This window comes from Pinus tabuliformis, chromosome 6, assembly GCF_031772625.1.
Source record: "Pinus tabuliformis cultivar Carrire ecotype Pingquan chromosome 6, CPIR1, whole genome shotgun sequence".
NCBI classification, from domain to species: domain Eukaryota; kingdom Viridiplantae; phylum Streptophyta; class Pinopsida; order Pinales; family Pinaceae; genus Pinus; species Pinus tabuliformis.
The window spans coordinates 717,243,298-717,265,744 of record NC_142292.1 but is presented as its reverse complement, the minus strand read 5'-3'; the positions used below and the strand labels follow the sequence as shown (position 1 = coordinate 717,265,744).

At 36.6% G+C, this 22,447-nt stretch overlaps 1 pseudogene; it reads left to right on the top strand.

Annotated features, from left to right (window-relative positions):
* The first annotated feature begins 1,248 nt into the window (after positions 1–1,248).
* LOC149260683 (helicase-like transcription factor CHR28) lies at positions 1,249–21,761 on the top strand (annotated as a pseudogene).
* Positions 21,762–22,447: the final 686 nt, after the last annotated feature.

The window sequence follows — 22,447 nt, the reverse complement described above, 5'->3', positions numbered from 1 at the left end:
CCTGACCATGAGAAGTTCCCGCACTTGGCGACAAAACATCTAATGTACCGCGTTATTCACACAACCACTGGGATGACTGCATCGCAATCACAGAAGTGGCTCAGGTGAGTAGACAAGGCAGGTCTTCTCAATCTGCTACAGGTGCCACACTACAATTGCACACCCATTACAATATTGGCCATCAAGCAGCTGCTATTCTTGGTGAATGATGGGTGTCTATGGCTGGAGGAGCTGATACCGATCACCAACAGGTTGATCCATAGGATCACAGGGATGCCCTATACAGGGGAAAATCTGGCCATTATGTTTGGTGGAAAAGGTGGCCAACAGGCCCTCACAGAGGCCATGAAGGAGACATTCAAGCTCGTGAAGAAGCTGCGAGGCTATGCCATCTCGAGTATTTGTGACCCTGTAGTCAAGGTGGCCACGCAAATTTTGGCAGGAGAAGTTATGAGGATGCATCCCAAGGATGAAGTGCTGACACCAGTCGTCACCCTAGCGACCCAATGCACTGAACGAGTCCAGTTTAATTGGGTGCTCTATCTCTGTGGTGAGTTCCCCGTGAACTACTGCGAGGCACAGGATCTCAAAAAGACCTTCCAATATGCACAGCTCTTACTGTCCATTGTGTTCATAGCCTGGGAGCTGCCAGAAGACAGTCAATTCCCCTTGGTCATGCCCGACCTTCCAGAAGTAGAAACGTACATTTCGTTGTGGGTGACCAAGGATGCTCAACACATCAAGGATAGCAAGATATTCTAGATCTTGATGGAAATGAACATACACATGGCTATCAATTGCAAACCATGATTATCGCCTACTATGTTTGCCAAACTATAGGATTACGTGGAGTTCAAGGCAGACTTTTAGCACGTATCAATTAGGGCACGGAAGGACCTTGAGCAGATGTGGCATGACTTGCCTTACTTGGCAACGGACAACGCGATTGACGCAGTTCTTGATCGCTGGCTGGAAGAGTGGTGCACTCTCTCAGACTTGGCGATGGGGACGAGCAAGTTCACCACATGGCACAAAAAGGAGGAGGCCAAGCTCAAGATGATGTAGCTAGCTGAGAAGAGGAAGAAGGAGGTCACTGACAAGACCTAGGTAGAGCACGATGCTGCCTAGTAGGCAAAAAAGTGGATAGGAAAAATAGAGTGGGGCTCTGATAAAGGTGCGAGGTCGCCTTCGCCCGAAACAGAGGAATAAATAGACAAGTGAATAGAGTAGCAAGGAGTGGACCCAAAGATGGCATTGTACCACATCAAACATCTGAGAGACCAAGAAAAAGTTGGGTTGCAAAAGAAATCGAAGTCCAGTAAGACATCGCTAGAACCAATCACCCTAATAGAGGAAGATTTGAATGACATTGGAGACATGGTGTGGGATGTCACCGTGGAGGTACTGCATCAATTCGAGCAAAAACAACAACAACTATTGGGGTCCATCCATATGGGTCTACATGAGCTACAGATTCGCACATCACAGGCTAGCATAGTGTCCACCAGCCTCGCTATCGGTACTTTAGAAGCTACGAAGATGCTGCGTGTGAAGGTCCCCCGAGTGATAGTGCTTATGGATGGAGCATTGACCATAGAAAATGAAGCTGACAAGCCCACTATTAGTTTCGTCAAGGGAGTGGGGTTGAAGTTGGCAATACTTCCTGGCGAGGTGCTCCACCTACTGTAGGATGGAGTGATCGCGGAGCTGAGGGCCTGTGAATAGCACGGTGTGCAGGTGATCAGTGAACAAAAGATCAATAATGTGTGGCCGAACCTACAACAAGACTCTGCCATCACCACCATGACCAAGGTAACTAACCAAAGAAAGCACATAGTTCAGGTCATGGATGAGGCATGCTGAATGGTCTCGGAGTTGGCCATTCCTGAGGGAGAATCGTTTGAGGTGCACATTTGCAAGCTTGCTATAGGGGTGTACGATGCTCACATAGATCTGGCTAAGGGTTAGATGGAGTTGAACCTACAGATTGCAGATTTGTAGTTGAAGGCCCAGCCTTTAGCTCCATCGGAAGTAAAGGAGTAGCACGCAACCGCTGTCACAGAGGCAGTAGTGGTGGTAGACAGTGCAGTAGCAGACTGCACACGGCTTTTTGAATAGTCGTTCGAGGTCCTAATGAGATTGCAAGAGGATCCTAATGTACAACAACTGGAAATAGAGGTGTGAGAGCTACAAAAATGCTATGATGAATTAAAAGGTACAACGTGAACCTTCGCTCTCACACAGAGACTGGCAAAGCTGCAAGAGGCCAAAACATTGAAGGAACAGGTTGATGCAATGCAACACAAAGAGGCAGTGTTGAAGGCGCAATTAAAGCCCTGGTTGGACAAAGGTTATTCAGTCATGACCTCCATTGAAGGAAGGATTGCTAATCTACAAACGACTTAGCAGAAGCTTCAGGCTAGTAGTTCAGGACCAGTGACATAGTAGTTGGTTGAAGAAGTGAAGCAGGCAGCCGCACAGTGTACCGCTGAGGTTGTTGTCATATAGGTTGAGCTGGGAGGTCTTCACGCCAAGATATCCACACCCGTAGAGTGACTCGAGGGCGAGTCACCATGTTTTTGTTGGGGGTCTATTGGGAACAGGTTTCCCCAAGGACAGTTTTGGGGCTAAAAGCCCATGTTTTGGGACAATTTTGTAATAAAGTTGTAAAGTCTCCATGTTTTGTGGTCGCAGAACGTGAAGGTGTAAAGAGTCATAAAGGGTTGTCCACCCTTATTTTGTAAAGTGTAAAGTCCGTTGTAAAGATCCATCCATGGTCCACAGACCATGGGATTGTATAAAAAGGAGCTAAGTAACATTTAGGTAGTTAGAGGAGTTGAGAAGAAGAAGCGAAGTAGAGTAGAGAAGTCTAAGTGTTCTCGGGTCTTAGCATAGGTAGAGGCTCTATAGATGAGTGTTCAGAGACCTAGGGTGGAAGTCCGTATCTGAGTGCACAAACCCCTGCAGCTGTGTGCGCAGGGCAGATAGAGTTTGCATTAAACTGAAAGATATCAATAAAGAGAAGTATTTGCAACTACTATGTATTTAGTTCTTGTTAATGCATATGATTATATTATGTTTTGGATTTAATTTACAATGTTTATTTGATGCACGAATATATGTGATTGTATTAGTTAATTCAACGCAAGTAAGGATATTAGTTTACACAACGCTAACTGTGATTGATTAGTAAGATAAGTAAATACTTGGGATAACTTGGGAACCTATACAATACAATGTCATAGATGCGTGAAAGTACCTGGACCGTGGGTCAGGGCTCCGTGAAAGTCAATCGTACACCTTCACGGAGGTACTGAAGGGTGGAATAAGGGGTAGATTGACATAGCTCTAAGCTCTAATGACCTACGCAAAAGTAGGGACAAAGGGAATAAACTGACATCACGACCATCTCTAGGTGTGAAAACTTTCTTCCAGCATCCCCCCATACTGCTTCGGGTGAGACTTTGGTTCGCGCTCCACAAGCTGATGCCGAAAGGGCTATTAGTGTAGGGATTTTTTTGGCTAACTAACGTTGAACCTAGGTCAGGGCCCACAAAGGCAAAAAAAGGCCTAGTGACTTTGAAATTGTGTAGTTCAACCAGGCAAGGGTCAAGCTTGATCATTGAGACTACATAGTGAGTAGCTCAGGCTAGATTGAGGGAAATTTTTGCACAGTCCTCATTGAGGGGAAAATTTGTGCAATGCCCACTGAGAGAGAAAATTGCATAGTTCAAGCAGGAAATGGGTACTGTGGGATGGAGTCCTATGAGGAAAATTTACATAAATTCAAGAGGCAAGGGGGACTAGGCAGTTGAGAGGCTTGAGGGACATAACTGTGTAGTTTTGGGAGGTAGTGAGCTTCAACTAGGGGAAGGGCACTGGAGGAAGAATCTATGAAATTTTGGAGGAAAAGGGAGGTTTTTATTTCTATGTATTACATAGTTCCAGTAGGCGAGGAAAAACCTTTGGGTTTGTAGATGTGAAGTGCACAATTTAGGAAGGTTGGAGGAGGCTAGGTTGCTAGGAATCCTCTGGAATTTGGCCAAGTGTAGGATCAGTGGAACCGATGTGAATAGTGATAGAACTTGACTACACCTGGACACTTAGTGATACAACATATATCATCCAGAACATATCAAACATACTTCACTTAATTTATCAACCTTTGTGGCAACTTACGACAAGTGTGGCCACGTCAATAGACTTTGTAAGGATAATGGTGATACTTTTGTAATGGTGTGAGAAAATTTGGAAATGAGTGTGAAACATGTATATATGATGAGAACAACTCACCTTCATAAAGGTTGCCCCTTGAAGAAAAAAAAAACTCCCCTTTGCATGACAAGAAATAATTCCCATGCCTGAAGGTGACACTTGCTATATAAACATAAAAGAGTGAACGGACTTGATATTCGAGAAGGGGACTTGAAATAATCAACTCACCAATAAGTGAATAAGGAATGAATGATCATCGTATCCACAGTAGGCTCTAAAATTTGAGTTTAGGCCAAAAATTTGGACGGTGTTACAACCACTACAATGCTTAGTGACACATTAGTAGAATCCAACTTCTCTATTTTAGTTAATTATTTCGTGCAGAGCCTTGGGTCTTCAAGGATAATTGATTCATCATGCAGATTACCTTGGACTTCCATTTACCCCATGACTAGGAATGGTCCCCACTATACCTTATCAGTTTAACACAACATGTGTTGATTTAGCAATATCACGGTGTTTCAAGTTGGGAAAGGCAGTTTAGCTCGCAAGCTTAAGATTTTCAAAGAATAAGTTTTCATATTTGGTGTTTCTCTGTTGCCAGTAGGCATCAAAAGTACCACACTGAAGTCACACAGGAACATAGACATTACTCCACTACTGGCGAGCTTGGATAGTACCCCAACGGGGTTTCTTGCTTCACCTCTCTGTGCAGGAAGCCTTTCTCTTCTTTTGCCTTTATTTTTTTAATTAATGAGAACTATGCATTGGAACTTATTTATTTTGGGATGGAAGAGGGATCACGACTTATTGAGAGAAAAAGAGGTTGTTCCTTCAGAGAAGTATATAAAACCTCTAATTCAGGTTTGCTCATTTATATTTTTTCCATTCTCCTTATATACTAGTTGGATAAGGATGAAGAAAAGGACACAAGAACTGACTATAGGCATGAGGATTCCTGGACAGAAATAGGTTCATGGTTGAACAAAAATTCTCCTTATGGACGGATCGTATTTTTTGTCAGAACTTCATCAACCAAAAGCCAAAGCCAACACAAAGAAAACAGACAGATGTCTAGCCAAATGCCGAAATGTCACAAGACTCTTTGTAGTTCAGCCACACACATACTAAGAATCTGAAATAGGTCTAGGGACAACACTTATTCACATGACGAAAACAAAGGCGAAACTCAACAAGAAAGAAAACAAGATGAAAAGAAAGAAAACACACAACAAGGAAACATATCCAGAAGACAAGAGAACAAAATGACAAAATAAAACATGATGTAGAACCAGAATAAAAAAACAAGGATAGAGTACATGGATTGAGTGTAGAATGTGCACAAGAAAGGGAAAACTAGGATGCATCTACTACTACTCCTAACCTAACAACTAGAAGGTCAGGGTCGTGTATAATGAAATTTCCATTGAAACCACCGTACTCGTTTTTGACCTGCATCCAAAAAGATATGAACAATTAAAATAAATATAAAGTGATGTGCAACATAAAATATAAAAAATTGAAAAACTTGCATAAGAAAAGGAAGGTCCTGTGGGAGGAAAGGCATCTCGCAACCACTACTTTCATCCAATTCACATGCTTACCTTTTCAATGAATCCCAATTTTCAACAAATCTCAGAAGCTTCTTGTGGATGTGTCTTCATCTACACTTAGCCCTTTAGAAAGCATGAGGAAATATTGAAACTTGTTGTTTTCTTTAGAGAATTCCAGGTAAGTTTGTTTCATCCATTCAACAGTTGGATCGTAAAATTCATAATGACCCTCTTAAAAACCCTTAAATCTTGGAAAAGATAAATTTTAAATTAGAGGAGTGGAAAAATAGATCTAATCATACTTGAGAGTCATGTCAAGACAGTGAGGACTTGCCATAACCATCAACAAATTTTGAAGAGCCTCGCCTGCTTGACAAAAAATATGAATGGGGAGATGTTGAACAATGAAGATCAAGAGGTGTGAAACAACTGTCATTAGGTGTACTGATGGGAAAATGATAAGTTGAATGTTAGTCACAAAAGATATAGAAATTATCAGATGAGATGATTGAAGGATCAGATTCAAAGTTTGCAATAAATAGAAAAAAATCGATTTGAACAGTCTCGTGAATTCTCTAAATAATCGAACCAATTTCCTTACGAGCCAAATATGACAGACCATTTTCCTACTACTCATGACAAATTGTACAAGCATCGTAGTCATCAAAAGAGTTTAAAAAGGATGTCAAGACTACAAATACAAGAGGCCAGTTGGGACACGGTTAACGAAGAAGATCTTAATTCATGAGACAAATTGTGCATTAATTGTCACTCAAGAGGATTTCTGGTGTGATGAGAGTAAAAATTTCCAACATCAAATTCACAAGAAGACCTAGGCACTGACCATTAAGGGATAAATTCGATAAGTATTATTCCTTCAGGAAAAGATAGTACTTGGAATGATCAACTTCACAATTCCATGACTCTATGAGAGATGCATATTCCCAACTCTAGTTTTATGTGAGAGATTTACATGAATATGAATGAACTGTAATAGATTCTTGAATTCGGTTAGAAGTAAAATCTTAAAAATTTGAAAGGTCACACCTGGAATACCAAACATTTTCACAATGAAATTTAGATCGAGAGAAACCATGCAGAGAGACATATTGTGTGAGAGAAACCATATTTGACTTAGTTCAGGGAGCTTACCAGAGTTGATAGATCCTGACATAATCATCAATAGTAGTTGAAGTGCCTCGACTTCTTGGTAGGTCTCGTAATTTCCTAGGATTGTAGAATCACATTTTGAAGCTTGGACCAAATTATGCGTGGTTTGAGAATAGTTTCTATTACTGGTTTCATTAAGACCACTGCTCATCAGATAACAACCATCTTTGACACAAATTTTACCATATTTTTCTACTTCAACAGCCAGATTCCGCAAGTCGAAAGACACTTTTGATCACAAATTAAAAGATAAATGAATTGGTGAGATCTCATGAGAAAGATGATTTGAAGGGTTGTCTTCATGCAAGAGAAGATATCATGAGGGATGGGAAGGGTACTCTATGATTTGACTATTTTCAATCTCATCATGGATAACCTCACTGCCTTGTGATAACCTATCGAATGAAGAAACTGAAGAGAATGGAGTATCACCGTCGTAGGTAGATGCATTGCAAATGGTAGGACACAAGGTATAGTGAGGTGCAGAGGAAGTTTTGATATGAGCATCTTATTTGATAGAACTAGATTCTACATCTAAATTAAAATCTTCATGAGAAACCAAAAGTTCACATGATGTGCTTGGGCATTCATCGCGGCATGCAGAAATAGAGTCATTGTCATTAGAATGATTATTTATCAAGGCTAGGGGTTGATTGGAAGAATTAATTGCATTGGATTGCCTACCAAGATTAGCAGATTGAGAATCATCCAATAGTGGAAACGCAATATATTCACATGGAATATTATGAAAAAGAAAGGAAAGATTAAAAGCATCTTCACCTTTCTACTCCTCTACCCATGTAATATGACTGCTTTGTACCTGATCACAATTTGAGCCAGTAGCTTGAGAATCAAGAGGATGTGAAGAGCCAACTGGTGGAACAGATTAATCGAGTGGGTCATGGTACAAAGTGTCAGGATGTGTAGATGATAGAGGATAACAAAAATCCAGATTAGGTTTGAGACTAGAGTTGTAAACGTTGACGTCATATTGTGGGATGGAGGAGTGAGTCTTCATCTTAGGCTTCATAAGCCATTTTGAAATTTCCTCTATTGAATTTGAATCATGAAAAGAGGAAGAAGAATGAGAAGATGGACTTAAGATTTCATTTGTAGATTTCCCAGTTTTGCAACCATCGCAAGGAGGCACTTGCATCAGGACTGGAAAGGGAGGATGATGAAAAAAAGGGGGTAGTAAGCTCCTCCTATGAAATTTGAGGTGCTCATGATTCACAAGAGTTGGGGAAGAAGAAAAAATAGGAGGTTCAGGTTCGCCGTATGAAGAGACAAGAACCAAGAGCTCAAACTCTTGTTTCAAGAAATCTCAGTTCAGATGTTTTTAAGAATTTCATAACATAGGTGAAGGAATTGATCAGAAAATTCCTCAATTGATTCATCAGGCTTCAATCTTAAAAGATTGATTCTTCCACAAACATCTTGGTAGCTATACTTATCGAAGGCTTTATGAAGTTTCTTGGCAAGCTGGTCAAATGAATAGATAGAAGAAAATGACAATGTATGACACCAACGATTAACACGACCTTCGAATTTGAGGGTGATTAATCTAGCCATAAAATCTATTACAGGAAAAAAGGAGATTGGTGAGGGTCGAAAATGTCACCATAAGCTCATTGGTGATGCTCAAAAGAGCATCTGTCACCAAAAAGTGAACTTCACCAAAGGTGGCATCGCCAAAAGTATAGGTGTTGTGGTGACATTCAAGGTCCATCACCAATAATGATTTATAATGAGGGATAATGATCATCACCATTTCATATGAGCAATGGTGACCAACCTTAGCCTCCATCATCAAAAAATTGAGCGTCATTGAAGGTGGCATCACCAAAAGTATAGGTGTTGTGGTCACATTCAAAGTCCGTCATGAATAATGATGGATAATGATCGTCACCATTTCATATGGACAACGATGATTTATTGTGATGGGCCTTTATGGTCATCAGTATTGATGCATATATATGGTGATGTTCATTAACCATCACCATTTCATATGAACAATAATGATTTATGGTGATGAACTTTTCATGGATGTCAATATTGATGCATATGCCATCACCATTTCATGTTTTGGTGAGGGTCGAAAAATGTCACCATAATCTCATTGGTGATGGTCAAAAGAGCCTCTGTCACCAAAAATTGATCGTCACTACTTCATATGAATATCAGGGCATGATGGAATCGAACCACCAACCTCCTTATAAAGCAAGTGCTCTTCCATTCAGATAGCACCCTTTAAATAATTATAATTTAAAAATATGAACCTTGAAACTTCATAAATTGTAAATTCTACAACTTTCAATAAATTATAAAACTTTGTAATGTCTTGGAAAATATTTTACTAAACAAGAAAAGTAGCATCAAAGTTGCAGGTCCCTTCCTAATGGTTATAAACATTATGAAAAGTGGGTGGAGGGAAATATAGTTACATATAAGATACTCAATATGTTAAGTTGAATACTAAATTATAAGTGAAACTTTGAAGACATTTATAGCCTATAAATGACCTATAATTATCAAATCTAAAAATATGCAATTACACCAAAGATTGATTTCTCACCTTGTGAATCATGTAAATCTATTGTGACAACATAAAAGTTTTCCTCTAAAAGACTGATTTGCATGCCAAAAAGTAAAAAACAATGAGTATATGTGATGCAATTATGAGTAATGAGCTACATGCTTAAATCCTACTCACTATGGGGTCTAGAAAATTAATTGGGAGTGCTTCTCATTATTAATTAATTCAATATGTCAAAATACAATGATCAATAACAATGATCCTGAAATGTAAACACTAAATAGAGGTTAAAATTGTAAGCACAAAGTTTGGCTAATATTCGTTACACCAACAAAATATCCAAGGAGCATTCAAACACTTCCAAATCCACACCAAGCACGAGTATCCAAAGATGCAATTGCATGGATATAAAGAAAGCACTCTCTACCCTCTCAATGATAACTATGTCCTCCCACAAGTACTTCAACTAGAAAATGGATGTGAAGACATCATCAACATGCTATTCCAGTGAAGGAGAGAGCTAAGCCTTTTAGACAAAAACATAGGCCTACAAATCAAAAGCTAGCTCCAATTATATAAAGTGAACTACAGAGGAAGTTAGAGGCTAACATCATTATTCCCACAGGTATTCATCATGGGTAATAATTTAGGGCCAGAAAAAATATTCACTAGACAAGGAGAGCTATACAGAATTCAAAAAGCTAATGCTAATAAGGACACCTATAGAAAAATATATCCAAATAAGGAAACCCTCTTAGTATGTGTACTGATGTGCAGTGTGGGTACCAAATTCCACAATCATATTTATGATTTTGCTTACAAAAAGATAGAAATATGCTTGAATATTAACACTGTTAAAATCCAAGTGAAGGATGAAGGAAAAGCAATGGCTAAGGAGAACGCATAATGCCCCAAAAGCAGAAGAAGAAAAGGATGTAGTGATTAAATTTGAAGAAAATAGGAGAGAAGGAAAGGAAGCAGTAGGAGGGATTTCAAGAAGAGGTGGGGACCAGGTGACCTAGGTCATTCCAGAACTAGGAAAAATACTTTTACTTTGCAAAAGATGTCCAAGATGAAGCTTGAAAAGTTCTCTTTGGAATTAGGCAAGAAGTTTTCAAAATTTAATGGGAATATGATCAATCTATGGAGTACATTAAAGCTTGGATTTGATGTGTGGGGCATGGAAAAACAACAACATCTGAGGGAAAATGTGATTAAACAACAAAAACAAGCTGAAGAAAAAACATGCAATTGGACAAGGTATTGGAAAAGTTAGCTTGAACAAACTGAGTGTTTTGATTTACAATACCAAGGCAATGAAATAAAATTTAGACTAGAGATGAGGAAAAAATCCTTAAGCTACTGGAAAGGCACCATAGCCTCAACCAATGGGTATATTCCCTTAGAGAAGTTTGGGTTTGAGCCAGGAGGTTAATCCTATAATTTTGGAATTTTGGGTTGCAGTTAACCCAACTTCCTATCTAGGATTTCTGTATAAATAAATAAAATTATTTCTTTTATCTTTTAAAAAGAAATTTTGTGACAAAATATGCTACTTTACTTGGCTCCTTTTGCAAAATGACCATTGATGAGTGATATTTTAAACCAATTAGATTAGGAGCTTGTAATGAATACATGGCCCTGGCTCCTGGCATCTAGGATCTACTAGAGAAAAGATAATCATAATGAATTTATTTGTTCACCACAAGAGAAGATCTGTGCATGGACCAGTGATGGAAAATATCCATCCTTGGAGGGGATTTCTCATACACCAGAGGTGAGAGAGCCCAAAGAGTGAATGTCATTTTTATCAATACATATCCAATGATTGTTACAATAGGTTCATGAATAATTATATTATCTTGTATCTCTTCATCAAATAGTCACATAGTCTCTCTATTAATAGCTATTAAAGAATGCTATTATTATTTATTCAATTGTGATTGTCCTATTCATAATTACCAAAATGATACATAATATCTTGACACAATGTTTTCCCTTATGCTTCTATTTTTTTAGCAAAGAAACTATAAAATATGAAATCCTATACTTCTCATAGCTTCCCATAATGGACTTCAAATTTCTACTTTCCTTGGTCAGACATGTGAGAAATATACATGGCATAGGATATCAAAATAACCTATAAATTTTGTATATCCTACATTTAAACATGTCTAACTAATTATTATACTCAGACTTATCCAAAAGCCTCACTGCACATGCATCAAAATAACCTTAAGTGACACCCTAATGACAAATAATTCCCTAACTCATATTTGTAATAATAATAAATACCTTTTTACCAGCAAGAAACCATTATCCTATGATTGAAGCCTAACTAATCTTTACAAGAAAGATAGGGAAATGTATTATCAGTTCCAATTTCCATATCATTGCATGATTAGTTTACAAAAAATAGCTTCTCAAAAGGGGCATGTTAAAGGGAGTTTGTATATCTATTAAGTACATCACTTAAAATTCAACATAGATCACACTGCAAAGAGAAGAAAATAGATAGGAAAAAAGTTGGTATAGACAAAATTGTGAATGAAAAACTTGTCCTTCTAACCTTCTAGTAGTGTACGGTGACATCCAACATGTAGCCCATGTAGGGAAGACTGACAGTTTATAATTTTTTTCAAATTAATAAAGTTCAAATCTTACATTTCAAATCTTAGTAGATGGTTATAAATCTTATAAATTGATAAAGTTCAGCTTATAGGTTTCTAGGTTGCAACGTAAGATGCATACTCAAGTTGATAATGGCATACACATGCCATCTACAAGGTTCCAATTTGTCCAACACCTAGATCCATATCATATTCTTTGAGGCAATCTCACCTATAACATACATGAGAAAGGCATACAGATTAAGATTTTCATAGGCCCATGTGATTTCAATAATATAAAAAAATAATCATCTATGGTTCAGAATCACTTTGTTGTAGACATTAGGGACAAAATTTTGTGTTCTCTTCTATGTTGTTATCATTTCCACCTATACCAGGAATTAGAATAAGTGGTTGGGTATGATCCATACAAGGCTAACCATCCAAAGGGTTGAAATTTGCAAGCCTAAAACACTAGAAAGTACACACTGAATAAATTCTAACATGACACATTAAATCTAGATTCAATATAGAAGCATGAGCAAACACTTACCATCATCCTCTTTTGACCCTAAGTTCATCCATGTATATATTGAATATTTTTTTCATAATAACGAAAGTTATTTAAAATTGAAAACAAAAAGGAAACAATTGTTTGAATAATAGTTTCAGATCATATATGATATGTTTCACATTATAGGATATTGGTGTTGGTCATGTGACATTATAAATAGAGATAAATTCTCATAAATGTTTGCATACCTAAGTGCTCAAATACACGGGTGAAAAACACCACATGATAACATTACTCAATTAAGGAAGAAAATCAAGAAATTTATGAAGAAAATACCTATATTCCCCATGAGATCTCTACTTACGCATTAGTAGTTACAAGTTTTGAACTGCCCTAGTCTCACAATAGGCGGATTGAATCGGAACTATGACCCTTAGATGTGACAACCTTTTTTCCCTTTTGAGTTGAATGGGTAGGTTAAATGGTAGATGCCACACTAGCAACCTTCTTTGCTTCCTTTTCTCTCCTATCTCTTCTTTCCATTTGTTGACTAGATCTTTCCTTTATATTATACGTCTTCTGCAAAGGGGATACAAAAAAATTGGTTTCATTTTGTTCAGATATATTACACTCCCTTCCAAGTGAAGGTGTAGAACTACTGGAGCTTGGAGACTGAAATTCACATTCCTCTTCTGAGTGACTTGCAAACAATTGAACTCTATTTGAGAAGTTCATATATTCTAATCATTCCATTCCAATGAGTCTAGGCCTTCCAGTCCTTAGTAAGTCAGTCTCAGAAGGAAAGTCCTTCAAGTATTCACTTTCTAATGGTGTTTTACGTTTTGATAAAGCAACCACCTCTCCGACAAATTTCAATGCTAGTGGCAGTAGGTGATTTACCTTGACTTTATTGTCAAATATTATAGATCTAGCATCATCTATTTTTTGTTGCATAGTATCGAAGCATTGAAAATAAATCTTTTTGCAAATGGAAAACTATCTTATTGTTGAAACTTTACTTAAAGGCATCTTGAACACTGATATCCTACTACATATATAAATGTAAAATACCTTGGTCAACCATCTAGTTGGAGTTTGAAGAGACTAGAAGTGACTAAACATATCATTTGACTACTTTGACATATGGAGAAGTCAAACTAGTGATGTATGCTAGGAAGTGAAGGATGAACCTTTCTAGAGGAATTTTGGTTGATATGGAGATGAAATATGGTATTTCACACATTCCCTAATATGTTGATCAATCCAGCAATTTAGACAAATGGAACCTCTTGTTAAAAGTTCCTAAAATGCTCATGTTTTGGCTATATTATCAAGGAGAATGTGTCATTGATTTAGTGTTTCCTTCTTATCTTACATCCATTCTTCCTAGACTCCAATTCCTTCTCATTTTTCATTATTATATATGGAAACATGCATATGCTATAAGCTGTTAGAATACATAACTTATCTTTCAAATTGCTTTGATTTATCTCATGTAAAATCACATAAAAGAATTGGATCGAATATATCCTTTCTTTTCCTTCTAGGAATTCATTTATGGTTCAAACCATCCTTCATCTTTTGCCCTCGTACCTTGGGTGAAGGGTTGGTTGTACCTCCCCTCACCCCCTCTGGGTCGTAGATACAGTGACATTATAGAAATGACTTTGATTTGTTCTGCACTTCGTCAAAACAATCCAATAGTAAATTATTTGTTTTTATTTAGTAAAGTCAATTAGCAACATCCCCACTCATCCAAGTTGGGTGCATCCATGTTTTTCAAATTATTTATTTACAATTATTTTCGAGGGGATCCTTAATTGTGAAATTATTTCAATGGACTTCATACTTGCACTTTGGTTTTGTCATGTTAATTTTTCTACGCTCACCCCCTTGGTTATTGTTTTGTCTAATGATATATAGAAAGATTCCTCTTTACAAAATTATAAATTCTTGAGTATTTTTCATATGGGATTAGAGCCCCATGCACACCACCTTATCAAGTGGGCAGGGGATAGTATTTCAAGAAGCATCAAGGTTGATATTGAGAGTGTAGTGTTTTACAGATTTCCAACGTTTTTATAATCTAGCATGGAGAAAATCTGAATTGAAAAAGTTTGATATATCCTCCAATCTTGATAAGGATATATGTCATTAGAGGGCATGGGTGGGTGAATTTTATGCTCCATATACCTATTTAGTTGCTCCTTATTTCTCCATTACATTCTCTCTAATGTTCCATTATGATATTCTAATTAGTGCTATAGATCCTATTCTTCAAACTTTTGTTTTCCAAATAAAGCCTCATGGGGAAGCACCAGGGTGGTTCCCCACATCTATGGATGGTACCTAGTGGAAACCTGTCAACCTCTAATTATGGTGTTTGACCTAGTAAGGGCTTTGAGTGAAGCACACACTAGAGGCAACCACCACAAGGGATTGACCTCAAGACCTCCTACATGAAGCTCAATCCTCAAAATACTTAACCACTTGAGATAGCCTATTGGGCTAGCTATTCTTCAATCTTATCAGATTGATCCCATCAATATTTTATCTTCAATTTCAACTATTTCTGCATCAGACTAGCCAATATCACCACCTCTTTTTAATATTTTTTTGTTCTTCCCAAGGAAAACCTTGTAGAAATCCATGAGTACTTTGTCATGATCCATGGATAGAATGGGGTAAACCATTGGAACCAATTAGAACTAATTATGGTGCTTAACCCTTAGGGAACTGAGAGTTGATGCTTTAACCTTCCAACTCTAAAATGACTCACATTTTCTTGCAAGACCACTTGAACCTACCCTTCGGCTTATGCCAATATCACCACTTATTTCCTAGCAATGTAGTTTTCATACTTGTTAGTCCTTTTCAATTTGAGTTGGCCTTCCCTAGCCATATTTTGGATTCCATTTCAAGTCCATAAAATGTGTTTCTCCTTGGCTGTAGTTATTCCAATTAATATACGGGATTTTTCCTACTTCTTGTTTATCAATATATTACATTTAATATGATGATTAAGGATGTGGCATGACTCTTAGCTAGAAAACAAAAAGTGTGAAATGTTAATTTCTTCTTCACCTATGTGATTTTAGAATTGTTGTACAATATGTAGATGAACATGCATATTCCTTCAGAGGTATATCTTTTAAGTTGGGTGATTGTGAAAAGTAGTGCAATAATATTCCAAGCACTTCTAAACATGGAGAAATTAGTTTACTGGAAGAGGGTACTTTTCCAGTATGTGTTTCTCAGATTCTCGATGCAGAATCTCCATTGAATGGTCAATATTTGGATAGTAATCCTTTTGCACCAGTAAATTCAAGGACTGGTGACACCTTTTAGATAATATCACCATTTGAGTGGTAGTTGTAATTAAAAGAAGAAATATTACAGAAACTAGAGAGAGTTGAGTGTGAGTTTGATAGGGTGGAGAAGGAACTTGGATGTTTGAATTTTGAAATTCAAATAGAGAATTGTCATTCTAGTTGTGTTGGTGTTTTTGTATATTTCTCAAAGGAAGCATTCAAAGAAATAGATGAAAAAATAATTTTGAAGCATTTAACTTGAAGTATTAAAGTGCATTCTTCAGTGTACATAAATAAATATAGAATTATGGTACCTTCATTGGCATCAAAGTTAGTTGAAGTGGGGGTTAGAAATCAATGCTTCATAGAGCTTCCATTTCAATGCCAAAGAAAAGGAATAGGAGACAACAAACCTGTCATGTGGACTGTTGGAAGACAAATTACTGAAATAGAGGATTGTGGTGTTAACAACATGGCTTCTAATTTGGAAGATGAGGTTGTGGAAAGCCAATTAGTAATAGTTGAAGATTCAAGTTCACATTCTTCTATCAAAAATAACTCTAAGGAAACTTTTCATTTGAGTTCTAAAGTGCACAGTTCATTATTGTTTAACTCAATTCCTTTCCCTACAATTATTTTTGGTGGCACTTGGTTATTGTCTTCTAAAGTTTGATAGATGTCACTATGGAAACAAAATGTTGTGGTGCATCAAAAGAGATAGAAAGAAAACAGAAGAAAATATTTTTGAATGGAAGCATTTTTTAAACTTCAAGTAGCAAATGCATTCTCTTAAATTTAGAATTTTCAGGGAATGGTGGGAAGAAGAACAACTCATCTTATCTGCTAGGAAAGGTTGTGGAAAGCACCATCAAATTGATGGATTTTTTGATAGTGTGCATTTGTCATCTTATCAATTCCAATCTTAATTACCTGATATGTTTTCAATTGAAATACACCAGAAGCAAGATTTCCACTAATTTAATTTTTATGTTGGAAAGGTTTATCACCAAACACTTATTTTCTAATAAAGTAATGTTGTGTTTGTCAGTGTATTTGTAATATATTCTTTGCGAGTATTTGGAAAACAAAAAATAGCATAATGGGAAATATTATTTAAAGTGGAATGGGAAAGCAGTCACAATTGAATTTTCTTTCTTTGTGTCAATGAAATCAATCAATGAAATCCAAAGAGTTCAAAAATACACCGTGCCTTCTTCATTATTCCATGCTCTTTTGTGATTTGAGGGATATGCATATGCTACTCGCATTTGGGAATGACCCTAGATTTTATGACACAAAAAAATGATAGAAAACAAATGGGGATAGAAATTGAAAACCTTCATTATTCTTCATTATTATTTTATTACAAACTTGTAGGGGGTTGATAGTTGATAGTTGTCTCTCACTAAGATAATTAGCTAACATATGTGCTAATGAACCACTATTTAGTTTTTAGTATAGTTTCTTATCACTACATTTGGAAGGATTTTAAGCATTTGGGTCAACACAACTAATCACAAGAATATCATGCCCCAGTATGAGTAGTGGGTACCTTTGTCAAACACTAAATATTCATTAGTGGAGATTGGTCTTTCTAAGGAATGACTGGTCCTACCCTTGAAGGTTCCGAAATTGACTCGATTCCTGTCTAATTTCAGTCTGTCATACATTGCCCAAGAAACTTTTGATTTTATGCTTCAAATAAGTCAATCATAATTTATACTATATATGCCTGACATGATGCGTGTATAGATTGATCTAGAACAGGGCATGCTTTTCATAGAAAATTAATATTAGAACATCAACAGTCAAATTATGAATTTTGATCTTTTGAAATTATCCTATAGTAGTCTGTAGCAACTCTTATAGTTTTTTTTTAGCATTTCAATGAGATTTCATACTGAATAATTACCTTACTTCAATGTTATCATTAACACATTGAGTGGAAGTAGGTGATTTACCTTAACGTTCAACAAATTCTATCATCTAATTCCCACAATAGTTTGGATACAATTTTCTTCTAGCAAGCGAGATCTAATCACCCAAGAAGGGGGTTATTATATTTTTCTTTGGCTCCAAAAATAAAATTTAAAATTTGGTCCTAAGAATTTTTGCCTACAACATTGAAATTTGAAATTGCAAATTTTTCAAAGGTCGACTCCAAGGTGATTAAGGTATGTAAGTCCCTCATAGAAGCATCCACAACCACTATAAAGAGAAACTCGTCATCTCTCCAAAAGACATAATTGACAATAATTTTTTTTCTTTGAATTTCCAAGGCCTAGGGAAAGGTACGAAATAGAAGAAAGAGGTCAATATTTTTGTGATTTTGGGTTTCATTTTTATGATTTTTTGTGTGTGGAGATTCAATGGAGAAGAGGATGAATTTATGCTAAGCCTAAGGTAAATTTCCATGTTTTTCTTAGGCTTTCATCTATGTCATCTTAGGCAAACTTAGAAGCCAAATTTTGGCCCTTTGTAAGGCTAATCCAAGGATGGTTACAAACTTTTCCAAGGTCTACTACACACACATTTGAGGACTGTTGACTAAGGATCTGTTTGGAAATTCTTTGGTACTATTCGCTGAAGTATTTGAGGCTCGGCCCTAAGGGCTATTTTGTGGCTCATTTGAGACACAAGACCAGCATTTGTCTAAAATTATTTCAGCCCTAGAACAAGAGGGAATTTAGATCTCTGAGGCATAAACCTTGATTAATTTTGTGGCTAAACTTGTCTACATTATTTGCTGGAGAAAATCACATTCTTTGTTTCTCGCACTTCTTCCTGAGGCCCATCTTGGTCCTTCTATGGAAGATCACTGTGACATAAATGTGGGATTTGATCTCATAGTACTCCTACATCCTTGAGACTGAGCATCAATTGAACTAATACCATAGTAAGACTCTCTCAAGTGTCATTTCAAGGATTGATCGAGTATTATTTCATTGCAAAGTTTGAGGATTGTTCTAAAGGATTTTTGAAATATTATTAGCACGAGATTATTATCAGATATTATGGGTGATATAGGACCTCTGATGGAATTAGACATGGACGTCAATGAGTTCTTTCAAATCTTGGCAGAGCCCCCAACTTTGCCTAGCCAAGAAAAAGTTAGGCAAGAAGATATTAAGACGAACAATGGCTAAGCATTGGCACGCCTTCAATGGGTTTAGACTCATTCAACTTCCATATCAGTTATAAACCCTATTTGCACAAAGAGAATAGTGTCCAAGGGACTGATTATATTGTTCTATCTGAAATGCTAAATATCTTCCTATCAGAGAGATTGAATCCAAATTTTTTATGGCTCTGTTTTGGCATTAGACTGGATGCTCTAAACAAACATGGGAAATAATATTGTCACATATTTCCACTGTGAATTCATTGAATTCTTAGAGGAATCATAAAAATTCTAGTTTTATTGATGATGATCTTCCTTTGGTAAATAAGAACTTAAGTGCAAACAATATCAAGGAACCTATTTCGGGGACGAAGTTTCCAAGTTTTAGTTGCAAGGGAGTAGGTAGACCTCACTCATACAAACAATAATGATGAAGATGTCAAAATCACCCTTAACAAATTTGGACACACTTCTAAACCAGATAATGTGAATGTTGATGCTCGTAGAAAGCTTCTTGCCTAGGATAAACCATCAAATAAAAAACTTTGTAAAGAAAGGTTTGTGGAAGATACCACAGGAAAGCTCTAACCTTTCAGATTGGTATTCTCAAAAAATGCACACCAATGCTAATGAAAGAAGATTAGTTGGGTTGAAATTACAGGGGTCATCTGAAACTGCATTGGGAGGAAAAGTTACATAAATGAAGCAGAATACAGGGAATTCTTACCAGAATTCAGAATTTAGTCTTGAGTAGAAACAAATGTCAAGGAGGAGTGAATGCACCGCAGTTTTTAATAGAAGCTACAAACTAGGTAGGAGAGGATGTGTGCAAGTATTGAACACAATCCACAAATCAAGGAGTGGAATTGTGGGAGTTTTCCTTTTACCTGGAAATATGGTTCACTAAATATCGATGAGGAAGTGGTTGAGAAACCTAACTTGAATGGTATTACAAACTGGAATGGTGATTCAGATACAGAAGACAAGATTGATTACAAAAATAAAAGAAGGCAATTTCCTTCTACTCTAGGTTGTGAAAGATCCTTAAATGGAGCTGGTCTACATGTGACATCTTGGAAAAAAGATGATGAAGCAGTGACATTTAGAGAAGTATTGTAGTACCAAGATCTCCCAATAGTGGATGCTACCCCTAATTATGGTCTTTTGTCAGTACATTTATTAAAGAACTGGAGGATTTCATTGGATTGGATGGTTCTACAAGAGACAACCAACATGCACTGTGCTAGTGGTATTCTTATAGATGATCAAGGGATTTGGAAGACTATCTTAGTAATTACTTTAATTTTTAAGGAGAGGCATCCTAACATATCTCTTTAGGAAGATTAAAATAAAGTAAAGGTTGAAATATCTGCTATAAATCTAGATGAAGATGATGCAGTATCAACATGTTTGAAATTAAAGACATCAAATAATGATGCAAATGATATTGCTTTGGAGGAATGCATTAAGGGGAAATAAAACACATTTTCTGTGAAGAAAGGTAGACCATATACCGGTACTTTGGTTGTGTGTCCAACAAGTTTTCTTAAGAAATGGGCACAGGAAATCTGTGACAAGGTTACCACAAAAGCCAATCTATCTATCTTGGTCTATCATGGAAGCAACATGATAAAGGACATCGATGAGTTGGAAAAGCATGACATTTATCTGACTACTTATCCCATCATAAGTATGGAAGTTCCATAGCAGGATCTTGGAGATGATTATGAAGCAGTTGAAAGAAACCTTGATTATTCTAGTCTAATTGACTCATTTATTCTTAAAAATAAAAAGTAGATGTTAGAGACTATTAAGAAGACAAAAATTCTAGGAAGAAAATGGCTCCTCAAGTGAACATGTTCCTCTCTCTTGCAAGAGTGGGTTACTTTTTGGTGGTTCTAGATGAAGCTCAGAGTATTAAGAATCATAGAACCCAAGTTGCTAGAGCATGTTGGGGTTTACGAGCTAAACAAAGGTGGTGTCTCTCTGGGACACCAATTCATAATTCTATTGATGATATTTTCAACTACTTTATATTTCTTAAATATGATCAATGTTGTTTATAAGTTGCCAATTTCCAGAAATCCAATTTCAGGATACTAGAGGCTCCAAGCTAACCTGAAGGCAATAATTGTTTGGTGCACAAAAGGTACTACCACTGATGGGGAGCCTATTATTACATTACCTCCTAAAATAGTTATGTTGCAGAAGGTTTAGTTATCTGCAAAAGAACATGATTTTTATCACTTGCTTGAAGCTTATTTACAAGCTCAATTCAAGGTCTACACTGCTGCAGGAACTATGAAAAAGAACTATGTGAATATATTATTGATGTTATTATGCCTTTGTAAAGCATGTGATAATAATCTTCTTCTTGAAAGTTTCTTATCCATTTCTATTTGTATATCTTTAGTAGAAGCATCAAGGATGCTACCCATGGAAAAACAAATTGATTTGATAAATTATTTGGAAGGTTCATTAACTCTTTGTGGACTTTGTAATGATGCCCTTGAAGAAGTCATTGTCACCATCTGCAGTCATATATTTTGTAATCAGTTCATATTATATCACCTTACTTAGTCGGATGATAGCAATTTCCTAATCAAGGTTGTAAAAGGCATCTGAAGGACAATTCTATGTTTTCACTAAATTCCTTAAAGCATTGCACTTTGATGATATTGTCAATGATGAGACCTCTGAGGGTTTATAAGGGGTCATTGAATTGGCTTTGAAATTTGATAATCCAGAGTTTCATTCTTCAAAGATCAAAGTTACGACATAAACTCTCAATTTCCTCCCTAAGTTATGTACAGGGTGCCTCTAGCAACAATTATGTCAATAATATCAATAAATATTTAGCTGAAATGTCTGATAGTGGTAATAGTGATCAACATGCATAGCCAACTCTAAAGAAGTAGATTAAAGCCATAGTTTTCACCTAGTGGCTGTGTATGTTGGATCTTCTTGAGGTTCCACTAAAAAAATCATGCATACAATATAGAAGGTTGGATGGAACTATGTATGTAATGACACAGGATAAAGTTGTGAATGATTTCAAGATGCTCCCTAGGTAATTATTATGATAATGTCCCTAAAAGTTGCAAGTATTGGTCTCAACATGGTTGTTGCGTGTCATGTTCTTCTGCTTGATATTTGGTGGAATCCAACAACTGAAGATCAAACTATTGATAAAGCACATAAAATTAAAGTATTTAAGTACTCTAGGAACAAAAGCGATAAATGTTTGCATCAAAATTTGGGGAGGATGAAGCTCGTGGTCATCAAACACACCTTGCGCAAGAGGACTTGAGATATCTATTTATGGTTTTAGGACATTGGTCTTAGTGATTGAGGAGTTACATAAAAAGAAGCAAAGCTAAGATATTGTATTGGTTGAGATAGTTTTTGAGATTTCATG